This window comes from Dasypus novemcinctus, chromosome 6, assembly GCF_030445035.2.
Source record: "Dasypus novemcinctus isolate mDasNov1 chromosome 6, mDasNov1.1.hap2, whole genome shotgun sequence".
In the NCBI taxonomy this organism is placed as follows: domain Eukaryota; kingdom Metazoa; phylum Chordata; class Mammalia; order Cingulata; family Dasypodidae; genus Dasypus; species Dasypus novemcinctus.
Window position 1 is genome coordinate 29341156 of NC_080678.1, and position 12561 is coordinate 29353716.

The 12561-nt window shown below is 37.7% G+C and overlaps 1 long non-coding RNA gene across 1 annotated transcript in view; it reads left to right on the forward strand.

Moving 5' to 3' along the window:
- LOC139439216 (uncharacterized) overlaps positions 1 to 12561 on the forward strand; it is a 298744-nt gene that overhangs the window by 40958 nt on the left and 245225 nt on the right. The window contains exon 2 of the long non-coding RNA XR_011648997.1: positions 9826 to 9878. This is a non-coding gene — a long non-coding RNA (uncharacterized lncRNA). The remainder of the gene's footprint in view (positions 1 to 9825; positions 9879 to 12561) is intronic.

Below are 12561 nucleotides of genomic sequence, written 5' to 3' on the forward strand. Positions count from 1 at the left end.
AGTCAACTGCTAAAATCTGAAGTTTAAGTGAAAATATTAATAACAGAAAATGAGAGAAAAAAAGTTAAATGCAGGAAAATACAAATAAGAATTCTAGCATCTTTTCATCTGAAACTGAGGGTCAAAAGATAAGAGAATAGCATAATGCACTGAGGACTAACAAAAACTAAATATTTCAATCTAGAATTTTACACTTTGAATGCTTTGTACAACTAAATCTATCTGAAAGGATCAGGAAGGATATACATTAAAGATGATGTTTGAGTTGAAATTTAAAAAGAATGAGAGAGTTTAAATAGATGTTGGGTAAAACGGAGGGAGGGTGTTTTCAGAAGAGGAGACAGTTTAGGTGAAGTCATAGAATCTAAAAGAAGTTCATATGATACAAATTACATAGAAGTGAAGTGACTTGCCCAAATCATGCAAGAATTAGGTGGGAGGGCTCGGGTTCGAGTTCAATGTTAGGTCTACATATACCCCCCAGTAGTAAATGTGCAGGCCCTGCCTAACTCACTGCTTTGAGCTTCTTAAATGGAAGGCTGCCTGATCAATTGTTCTCCAAAAGGATGCTCAGGGAAAATCATCATCTTCATTCTATATTTCCAATCACAGGTCATTCAAGGGAAGCTATCTATTCACACTGGCAAATTATAACAGTTATGATCATGGCAATAGCATCACTTGAATAATCAAATGTAATTGAAAAGAAAATGTGCCAATTTAGGTTGGATTTCAGCTACTCTAATGTGCATTTAGGTTTAATGCCCTTTATGTTTCCCTGTATACAGCAATGAACTAAGCCCTACAATTTAGCTTTATTGGCCAATTTTCTTCCCATCACCCCTATCCCCATACTTGAAAGGGAGGGAGAACAACGAACTTGATGTAAGTTGATTATAAACAAACTATACTAGTATTCAGGTAATGAAGAATGAACAATTATAATTGCATTTAAACTATTATGTTGGCAGGCTAAATTGGACTAGTGTGAATAGATGAGAAATTGCCTTTAAAAAGAAATTAACAAAGCAAATCTTTGTTAAGCTTTTTATACATTTCCTGGAGTCTTGTTGAATCCTATAATCTGTTGATTAGTGTGAATATTTCCATTCTGGCTGCTTCATAAGTTCCAAAAATCTTGGTTGAGGATAGCAGCTGCTAAAATTTTTAGATTTTTATACAGGAAGGGGATGATCTACTTGATAGATGAAGCTTCAAGGTTTGTATTGAAACTGTATTAGTGTATCAAAGATATTTGATTTTACCTACATTGTACAGTTACTTGGTATAGTTTGGGACTGGAGAATGAATTGTGGCTTGCACTAGTGAAAGCTCTTCCAGGTCACTCCTAGGTGCCAGCAGTTTCGGAGACCAGGTTTCCCTCCCTCCCACAGTAAGTGAACTGCAGGGGTAAACATACTCAAAATGATCAAACTAGGGATGGCACCTGGACTGCATGGTCCTGGCAGGGTGTTTTAGTTTCCTAGGTGCTAAAACAAATACCGTGTGATGAGTTGGCTTAAACAATGGGAATTTATGGCTCATAACCTTGAATTGAAGGTTCAATGCGGATCTAGCAGAATATCCCTGTCTACATATAATAACATGACTTTAAAATGCTGTTTGACCTAAAGTAAGGGGGAAATGGAAAGGAGAAATGTTTATATGGCTATGAGTCTCTAAAAAAGAGTCTGGAGGCTGTCAGAAGGATTACCCTTATGCACAACTGAGCAGAATCTAAGAGACAGATAAAGTAGATACAACCCCAGGTATTGGTTCCTTTGAGGGCTAAAGAGACCCACGGGCTCTATGGTCATGGCAGATGGGGTTCACTGCCATGTCAGATGGCCCTTCTTTGGAGCTGGTGTTTCTGCGTGATGAAACTGGAATCAGATGGAATCTCTTTTCATAAGACTTTCACGCTACTTTACTGGAATTGTAGTTGGTGTTGGGGCTTAAGATATATTTAGGGGATTTGAATCTCTGGACTGACAATATGATAGCCAGGCCCTGAGCCTCAACAGACTTCAGCTCCTACAATCTGATTTACTGGACTCACCTCACTCAGCTAAGATGGAGTTGAAGAAGGACAACCACCACACCATGGAGCCTAGAGTGCCTACAACTGAAAGCAGGAGGATTGCATCCAGCATCCACGTGGAATCTGAGCCTCCTCTTGACATAGAGATGCCACGGACATAACCAATCCAAGGTCCACAGAGAAAAGGTGGCATTGAAGTGGAGTGGGAAAAGTGGACATGGTGGCTGATATGGGTATGGAGAATGGCAGGAAGAGATGAGATGTGGAGGCGCCTTTGGGACTTAGAGTTGCCCTGGATGGTGCTGCAGGGGCAATCACCGGACATTGTAAATCCTCCCAGGGCCCACTGGATGGAATGTGGGAGAGTATGGGCCATGATGTGGACCATTGACCATGAGGTGCAGAGATTCCCAGAGATGTACTTACCAAATGCAATGGATGTATCATGATGATGGGAGTGAGTGTTGGTGGAGGGGGAGTGGTGGGGTGGGGGTGGTGGGGTTGAATGGGACCTCATATTGTTTTTTAATGTAATATTTTTACAAAATCAATTTAAAAAATTTTAATATTTTAAATAAAAAAAATGTAATATTTTTACAAAATCAATTAAAAAAAAAAAAAGAAGTCCAAAATGAAGGCATTAAGAAGGTAATGTTTTCTCCCAAGTGACTGGCATTCTGGGGCTGGCTGCCTGTGACCCTTGGTCCTTGGCTTTCCTGTCACATGACAATGCACATGTCAACTTCTTTTGGCTTCTCTGGGTTCCAGTGACTTCCTGCTGCTTCCTATAGCTTTCTCTCTGTGTGTCTTAATTTTATTCTGCTTACAAAGGACTCCATTACTAGGATTAAGACCATACTGATTCAGCTGGATCACACCTTCACAGAAGCAACCTCATCGAAAGGTTCTGTTTACAAAGTTTCACACCCACGAGGATGGATTTAGATTAAGAAAATGCTTTTTTGTACCCACCATGATGGGTAATCTTCACTAAAGAGTACTGATTATTATACATTTTCCTTTATGTATCTGTTATTATGTGCCAGTCACTGTATTCACCTGAGACATCTATTGCCAAAGGAATGGCCCATTTTAAAGTACAATCAGTTGATCCATTCCAGCCTGTGGCAGTTTCATATTATTTATGAATTCCAAAAATAAATAGAGATTATGTTTGTAAACTGGTCGGTTCCTCTGATGTAATAATCCTTTGATTGTGTTAGGTTCAGCTGAGATGTCTGAATAAATTATGTTAAGATTAGGGCTCTGATCCAACCAACCACATAATTGGAGTGTGATTCATCATCAAATCCCATCCCCTTTGGGGATAAAACAAATGCTCACCTGGAAGTAAACACGGAGAGAATTGAGTTTTTGATGCTGGAGCCCCAGGGAGAAAGCCAAGCCATTTGCCTAATAGTTCACAGCTGACCTTGAGGAGAGAACAGAGCCGCTGAGCCCAGAAAGGAAAGAACCCCAGGAAGAGAGATTAGCCTTATGCCACCCCATAGCTGAGATGGGAAGAAGCTGGGATCACAGAGCCTTAAGAAGAAGGAGGAAGGCTGAACCCTAGCAGATATCATCTGTCATCTTGTATCAACATGTAGCAACAGACTTTGGGTAAGAAAGTACCTCTTGTGGTACCTTGAGTTGGACTCTTTAGGACATTATGACTGTAATTTTCTACCCCAAATAAATAGTCTTTTTAAAAAGTAGCAGAATTCTGGTACTTTGCATCAGCACTCTTTTTGCTGACTAATACACAGCCCAAATTCCTGTTCTAGACTTTGGGCCTTCAGAGATATTAATTTTGTTGTGAAAATAATAAACAAAAAATATAGAAATGGTTATCAGTAGGTGACAAGACAATTGAAAGTATGATATGAATGGTAGTGACTGGTAAACTTGTTCCATTATAGTTTAGAAGTCTAGAGAACTCCTTCCTAGTGGTCAGATTCATTGCCATCAGTGCTAGTCAATTTGTTTGTTAGCTTCTGCCTCTGCTGTATACACCATGTAACCAATGTTAGAGCTTCCCTCCCACTCTAAAACATTATATATGTGTGTATTTTATCAATGTATACATATATGTATATATGAGGAGATAAAATACAGTTTTTGATCATAAGCCAATAGCATAACATATGGATAGAATGAATGGATTAAAGGGCCATTTTCTCAACATCTAGCCTGTTTTAATGACAATGACACTTCACTATTTCATAATATATTCCTATAGAAATAGGTACTTCTCTTTCATATTACGGATTTAGGTGACATTTTAATATATGATAAGGCAATGCAAATAAGCACTTACCAAATTTGCATATCAAATCTTCATTGCATGGGTTACAAGATATGTTTGGACAACCATTTATTTGTGAGTACTATTAAATACCAAGGGCATTGTAATTAAGACTCTTAGTCTATTCCCTTAATCATACTCTTCCTAATTAAACCTAGTCAAGTATCTCCTAAGGAAGTGGTTTGTTTGCTAGATCCACTATACTAATGAATCCAGACAAAACTCATTAGCATCTTCCTTTCATTTTTCATAGATGAAACCCAACATATCTTCATGATCCATCTCTCTAACTCTACCTCCTTCACAGTTTCTCCTGATACTGGTATTCAATTGCTTTTGATCTTTTTCTTCTCTGAGTCCCCCAGATCTTCAGTATCTTATTACACACAATTTATCTTTTATAGTATCACCTTTCCCTCATTGGACTACAAATTCTTTCCAGGAATACACCAAGTCTCTTTAATACCATCCTTCCCTGCAAAAGATAAACATAATCCATGCTTCTCAACCATGAGAAAATTTAGAGCTAAGATGATTTCAATCCTAATTGTATAAATGTATCAGCATAGCTAGAGAGAGCCATGGATGAATTCCAGTTAAGATATATAGTACCTATTTATTTTTATTTTATATTGTTAGAGAAGCAAGCCTTCATATTATTTTTCTTTTCCTTTTAAACAATTTATTGCTATCAAAAATAGTTTCCCTTCCATTGTATTAATTCCAATATAGAGATGAACTACAGAGGAGGTGATATATATCATATTTTAAAAAATTTTAATGTATATGATACAATAAAATAAAGAATCTGAGTCAATCAACCCATTAATCAATATTTACTGAAAACCTGAATCTCCTATACTAGTTTCTGGGGTGGATTAAAACTAATTACTAATGTAATTTTTCTGTGTGCTAGAAACCTTTTATTTTAACAACAATACTGTGTGATAGATATTAATTTTAGCCCAATTTAGCGATGAAAAAGGTGAAGTGCAGAGAAGTCATGTGATTTACACTTGTTTACACAACTTGCAGGAAATGGAGCGGGGATTTGAACTCCACTTCTGTTGTCAATTCTAAGTACTACAATGCATCCCCTCTCAAAATATAAGGGGAAAATGTTAGAGGCTAATTCCTCTTAAGCCATAAAGTAAAGAATGTAATAGAATTTTAAGGAAGAGAGCTGAATTATCTAATCTAGATTAATTGGAGGTGGCCTTACTTGGATTCATCTTTGTGAGAAAGGCAAAGAGGAAGGAGAAAAGGTTATTTGCAGCTGGGATTTGGGAAGAAAAAAGTGTTAGCAAAGGCAGGGATGGTCTTGAGAATCATGTCAAATGAAGAATAAAATCTAACTGGAGGGAGAAGGGACTAAGGCCAAGGTTTAGAGAGCTGAGCACCTACAGAAGAGAAGAGCCTGGACTTTACCTGTTTTATTTCACTTAACCCATGCTCTAAGGATTTAAACATCTTGCTTGAGGTTCCTTAAAAACTGAATGGCAGAACTTGAATAAAAACCAGGAGTCTAGGCAGTCTCTATCTTACTACATATTGTAATACTCTCGTCCTTCTCTATACAGTGCCATTATCTAATTTCTACTTGGGTTCAAGACCCAACTAAGTTTCCACCTGTTCTCTATCAATTTTTTATTCATCTCAATCCATTCTTATTTCTCCCTTTTATGAAAGTTCTGAGTTAGACCACAAGTAGCTTAAGGAAAGTACCTGGATCATGGTTACTGTTCTGGTGAGGCTGGGAGATGGCGAAATCTTCAGGAGCAGAATTTGAAACACATGCTGAACATTGAAGTGCTTTGCAAGCTTAACTCCATTTAAACACATTGAAATACCCCTGGAGGGGTGAGTTTTATTATATTTCCATAAAACCTTGCACAGGTATCTCTCTTACCTAAATGAGTTAATTCATTATTAATTCTATTCAACAATAATTTGTTGTTTAAAAGGATATTTTAGTCCTAATTTTTATAGGACTGTTTCAGAATATATCTCAATTTTATATTTTAATTGGCCTACAGAAATATGAGCATAGGTATTTATCTCTATGTGTGTGTGTGCATATGTGTAGGAAGCTTACTCATACAAACATTTTCTGCTACAGCTCCATTGTTACACTTAATTTTCTGAGAACCCCAAGGAATGGTGTTTCTATGGCCCATGCCAGAAAGAGACTGAGTAGATTTTATTTCTCTGAAAATATTGTAGCCATAGCCAATTGAACTCGTACTCTGAGTCATGCAAAGCATACACAGGGCATTGTACAATACACACATTATCACAATTTATTTTCAAAAAAATCCTGTGATATAGGCACTATCATGAGCCCTATTTTCCAGATGCAGAAAGCAGATTTATAGTTGCTATGTTTTCTTTTCTCACATTGGTTTTCAGAGGGTCAGGACATGACACATAACCGTCATCGGTTCACATAGCAGAGCCAGTTCTTTGGTCACGGCAGCGCGTCTGGGCTTGAACCAGGTAGGGAGCAGAACAAGTCCCGCTCATAGAAAGGAGCCTCATCTTGACAGTCCTTTCTTCCTGTCTCATCATGATTTTGTTTCCTCTCGGATTTTTAAAAATTTTATTACTGTCTTAATAACTGTGTTATTCACAAATAACATTGGAAATATTTGAAAAGAAACTAATTTGGGGAAATGTGCTAGGGGTAGGCAGGAGGCTGGTCCCTTAATATCTTCCAAGATGCCCCTGAAATAAATAGAGGTCCAGTGATAGATCACTTCTGAGAGTACCAAACAAACAATTATTCTAGTAGCAGCAGGCAATATAAATATGCTAAAATACCACCGCCCCAAGCTAATTAAAAATACAGACCAATTAGCAAATAACACAGCTACTCCCCCAAAATCTGTACTACATAGGGAATAGTAATAAGTACCACAGATTTTGGAGAGAGATGACCTAAGCCACACACACACACACACACACACACATACACACACACACAAATACGTCTCATAATCTTGTTTTATGCTTTAACATGGAAGCTACAGGGGAAGAAATTGGGAGAGAGAAATATTTTATAGCTTATTAAGTTCAAAGTGATTCTTATTCACCGAAAAGAGAGATAGGAAATCCAGAACTGTCAAAATTCTGGAGAACTAATAGGCAAATTTCCAATCTTAATAAGGCTCTTTTATTAAAAAGAAAACTAAAAGGAGTCAGATAAAAAATATAATTGAGTTTGTTGAGGCACAGTAGGGATACTGAACTTGCAAATTGGTCAGTTTCTAAGAGGAAATCATATGTGAAAGAAAAATCTGAAATATTACTTATTCAATAAGTCACAGAAGGAAATTTTGTACCTGTAATATCATTATGTTTATCCCACATACAATCTGAATACTGAATTATTCGATTTTATTCTTAAAAAATATCTTCTTGAGAGAACCAGCAAGATGGCAGCGGAGTACGGAGTTCCTTGAGTCAGCTCCTGCTGCAGGGCAGTTAGCAAACACCCAGAGCTCTCTGGAGCTAGCTGAAGCACCTGTTTGGGGGCTCCAGGAGGCCAGAAGAGCATCTTGCAATGTCCTTGGGGGTGCAGAAGGAGGAGACTGCCCTTCTTCAGAGAGGATCATAAGTAGAGCACTCCACACCACTGAGGCCGGTGCTCATCCTCCACTAGAGGCACAAGCCGCCTCGGGAACTATTCCATGGCTGGAATTGAAAGCTCCACTTCCCCAAAATGGGGGAGAAAGAGACGGTTGCGCACTAATTTCAGCTACTAATGAGGAAATTCAGTAGGCTACCGTATGATCCTGAGAACTGCTAAGGTTTGATTCTGTCCAGGTCAGAAAGAGGCTGGGAGCTGCCATCTTAAATCCATACCTGGCTCGAGGGGAAGTGGGGCGGACTGAAAATCCCAGTGCTGGGGGACTGGCTTCTTCCCATCCACATCATATTGCAGGTCTAGCCTAGGCCCCAGCCCCACCTCCAGCAGGGAGGAAGCTGCGGGGACCTGTCCCAGCCTCTCTGGGAAATTACCCGCCAAGCTGCAGAGAATGGTGATTGTCCTACTCTGGCAGCACAAGCCACCTCAGGAGCCATTCTGTGATGGGAATTGGAATCTCCATTTCCCAGAAACAGGGGAAGAGGAGACAGTTGGCTACCAATTTCAGCTACTGATAGGGAGACTTGGCTGGCTAAGAGATAACCTTGGGAAAAGCTGGAGTGAGAACCAGCCCAAGTCAGAAAGAGGCCAGTAGCTACCAGCCTGAGGGGAAGCTGGGTTGGCAGTTTCTTTCACGCATATCAGTCTGCACACCGCCTGGGCTTCAGCCCTGCCTCTGGCAGGAAGAAGACTGAGGAGCCCTGCACCAGCCTATACAGGTAACTGCAGGGAACTTTGGCTGGCATAGACTGAAAATTGGAAGTTACCAGGGCAACAGCAGTCATCTTAGGACCTCCTGCACTGCATAGATTGCTGCCCACACCTGCAGCAGCTTCATCTCTGCCCCAGGTAGGGGAGAAAGAGATGTGAAGCTTCATCAGTCTCTCTGGGCAACTACAGCAACTTGTAGGAATGTAGAACAGCTAATTTTGGACAAGCCAATTAAAGCGTAGAGAAGTTAGGAAATTCACAAAGGTCATACTGCAAGTAAATTGTAAGAACTAGGATTAAGTTAATCATTCACTCACTAATTATTTTGGATTACCATTTCATTATTAAAAGTAATCTCCAGCCTATAATTACACAGTTGTATATAAACAAGGTCTATAGAATTGCTTCTTAGCAATATGGCAGTACAGGCATCATCAGCCTCCACAGCTTACAATATCAACTATATCCTCACTCCTGCTACAAAACCAGTAAAGGAGAAAGGGCAAGAAAGCTCTAAACTAAAGAGAGAAACTTCACTCAGAATAGATACACCTAGCAAGCCAGATGCCAAGACACCAACAAAAAATTACAATCCATACTAAGAAACAGGAAGATGTGGCCCAGTCAAAGGAAGAAGGTAAGCCTGCAGGTAACATAAAGGAGTTGAGACAACTAATCATAGATCTGGCTCATTTCTATCTGCCTAGGCTGCTTAGAATCAAGGCAAATTTCTTCAGCTTCAGTGTGTATAACTAGTATGTTACACCTGTAAGCACTAGTAACCACAACTCCTTACATTATCAAAACACAACTTTATTTTTGTATTTCATCAATCCTTTAAAATGTATTGAGTTGGGTTTATCCTCCTCTGCCCTTGAATGAAAACTCCTCAGGCCAATGCCTTTCCTATTCACTTCTCGGCAATAGAATATCTACAACCACTTTAGTTCAGTCACATTTCAGAAATCAGAAAGTCCAGTACAAGATATTAATCAAAACTCTGAATATTAGTTAACATTAAAACCTCTCTTTCCCCAGTGAAAACCTGCTTTAAAGTGGCCATGTGATTGTAAAGGGGTCATGATCGGCTTCTTCTCTTATCCTTTATCTTTTGCTTTCCAGTGCTCATCCTACTCCAGTTGGACACTTCCTGACACCTACAGGATTGTGATAGTGTGAGTATAGAAATGACATCTTTTAATTCAGTGGTATGATGTTTTAGTTATGCTCTCTGGGCCTCAAAGATGTTAAAAGTCAGATTCTTTTTCAGGGTACTTTTAAGACTATCTTTATGCTACTACCATGCTGTTTTCACCAGTGTAGCTTGGTAATATGATTTAAAGTCCAGAAGTGAGAGTCCTTCAACTTCACTCTTCCTTTTCAAGATGTTTCTGGCTAATTGGAACCCCTTACTCTTCCAAATAAATGACAATTGTGTTTTCCATTAGCTTAAAACTGCTGGTGGAACTTTTATTGGGATTGCATTGAATCTGTATAAATTTGGATAGAATTGATATCTTAGTAATATTTAGTCTTCCAGTCCATGAGCATAGAATGTTCTTCCAATTATTTAGATCTTTTTAAAATTTCTTTTGGCAGTGCATTTTACTTTTCTGAATACAAGTGCTTTATATCCTTGGTTTAGTTTATTCCTAAATATTTGATTCTTTCAGTTGCTATTGTAAATGGAAATTTTCCTGACTTACTCCTCAAATTGTGCATTACAATTGTATAGAAACATCACTGATTTTTGCATATTGATCTTCTGTCCTGTCACTCTACTAAAGTCATTTATTAGCTCTAGCAGCTTTATTGTAGATTTTTCAGGACTTTCTATATATAGGATCATATCATCTGCCAATAGTGAAAGTTTTATTTCTTCCTTTCCAATTTGGATGCATTTTATTTCTTTTTCTTGCCTGATCGTGCTAGCAAGAACTTCTACCACTATATTGAACAACAGTGGTGACAGTGGGCATCCTTGTCTTGTCCCTGATCTCAGTGGGAAAGCTTTCAGTCTTTCACCATTAAGTACAATGGTAGCTGTGCATTTTTCATATATAGCCTTTATCATGTTGAGAAAGTTTCCTTAAATTCCTATCTTTTGTAGTATTTTTATCAAGAAAAGATGTTGTATTTTGTCAAATGCCTTTTCTGCATCAATCAATAGGATCATGTGAATTTTCTTTCATTTATTAATATTAATGTGGTGTTTTACATTGATTGATTTTTTTACGATGAACCATCATTGCATGCCTGGGATAAAACCCACTTGATCATGATGAATAATTCTTTTAATGTGCTGTTGGATTTGATTAGCAATTATTTTGTTGAGGATTTTTTGCATCTGTATTCATTAGTGAAATGGCTCTGGAATTTAGCTTTTTCATAATATCCTTATCTGGTTTGGTATTAGGGTGATATTGGCTTCATAGAATGAGTTTGTTAGTGTTTCTTCTTGTTCAATTTCTGGAAGAGTTTGAGTAAGATTGGTGTTAAATCTTCTTTGATTCCTTGATAGAATTCAACTATGAAACCATCTGTTCCAGGGCTTTTCATTTAGGGGAGTTGTTTAATGAAAATTTCAATTTCTTGTGATTGGTTGTTGAGGATTTCTATTTCTTCTAGGGTCAGTGTAGGTTGTTTGTGTATTCCTAGGAATTTTTTCCATTTCACCTACATTGTCTAGTTTGTTGGTGTACAGTTGTTTATAGTATTCTTTTTCTCTGGGCTCAACAGTAATGTCCCCATTTTCATTTTTTATTTCATTATTTGCATCTTCTCCTTTTTTTCTCTCTGTCAGTCTAGCTAAGTGCTTGTGGATTTTTGTACAATCATCTTGAAGAAACAACTTTGGGTTTGTTAATTCTCTCTATTGTTTTTGTTCTCAATTTCATTTATTTCTACTCTGATTTAATTCCTTCTCTGGGCTTTGGGAATCATTTGCTGCTATTTTACTAGTTCTTCCAATGTGTAATTAGGTGATTGATTTTAGCTCTTTCATCTTTTTGAATGTATGCATTGAGGGATATAAATTTCCTTCTCAGTACTGCTTTTGCTCCATCCTATAAGTTCTGATATGTTATATTCTTGTTTTCCTTTGTCTTGCGCTATTAATATTTATTGATTTCTCATGCAATTTGTTCTTTAAACCACTGATTATTCAAGAATGTGTTATTTAATCTCATATATTCATGGATTTTTCCAGTTGTTGTTGATTTCCAACTTTATTATATTATGATTAGAGAGTGTGCTTTGTATAATATTGATCTTCTTGAATTTATTAAGATCTGCTTCATGACCCAACATATTGTCTCTCCTGGAGAAAGATCCACGGGCACTTGAAAAGAATGTATATCATGCTGTTTTGGGGTACAATGTTCTGTATATGTTCATTAGGGTTAGCTCATTTATCATATTATTCAAGCTCTCTACTGCTTTATTGATCCTCTGCCCAGATGTTCTCTCCAATGATAAGACTGGTGTGTTGAATTCACCAGCTATTATTGTAGGGACATCTGTATCTCCCTTCAGTTTTGCCAGTGTTTGTCTCATGTAAATTGGGCTCTCCTGATTAGGTGCATATACATTTATGATTGTTATTTCTTTCTGGTGAATTGCCTTATTATTAATATATAATGTCCTTCCTTGTATCTAAGAAGAATTTTGTTTTTAAAGCTTGTTTTAGCCAATATAAATATGGCAACTCCAGCTTTTTTTGGTTACTACATGCATGGAATATCTTTCACAGCCTTTCATTTTCAATCTATTGGTAACCTTGGGTCTAAGCTGAGTCTCTTTTAGACAGCATGTAAGTGGCTCATATTTTCCTATCCATTCCACCAATCTGTATCTTTT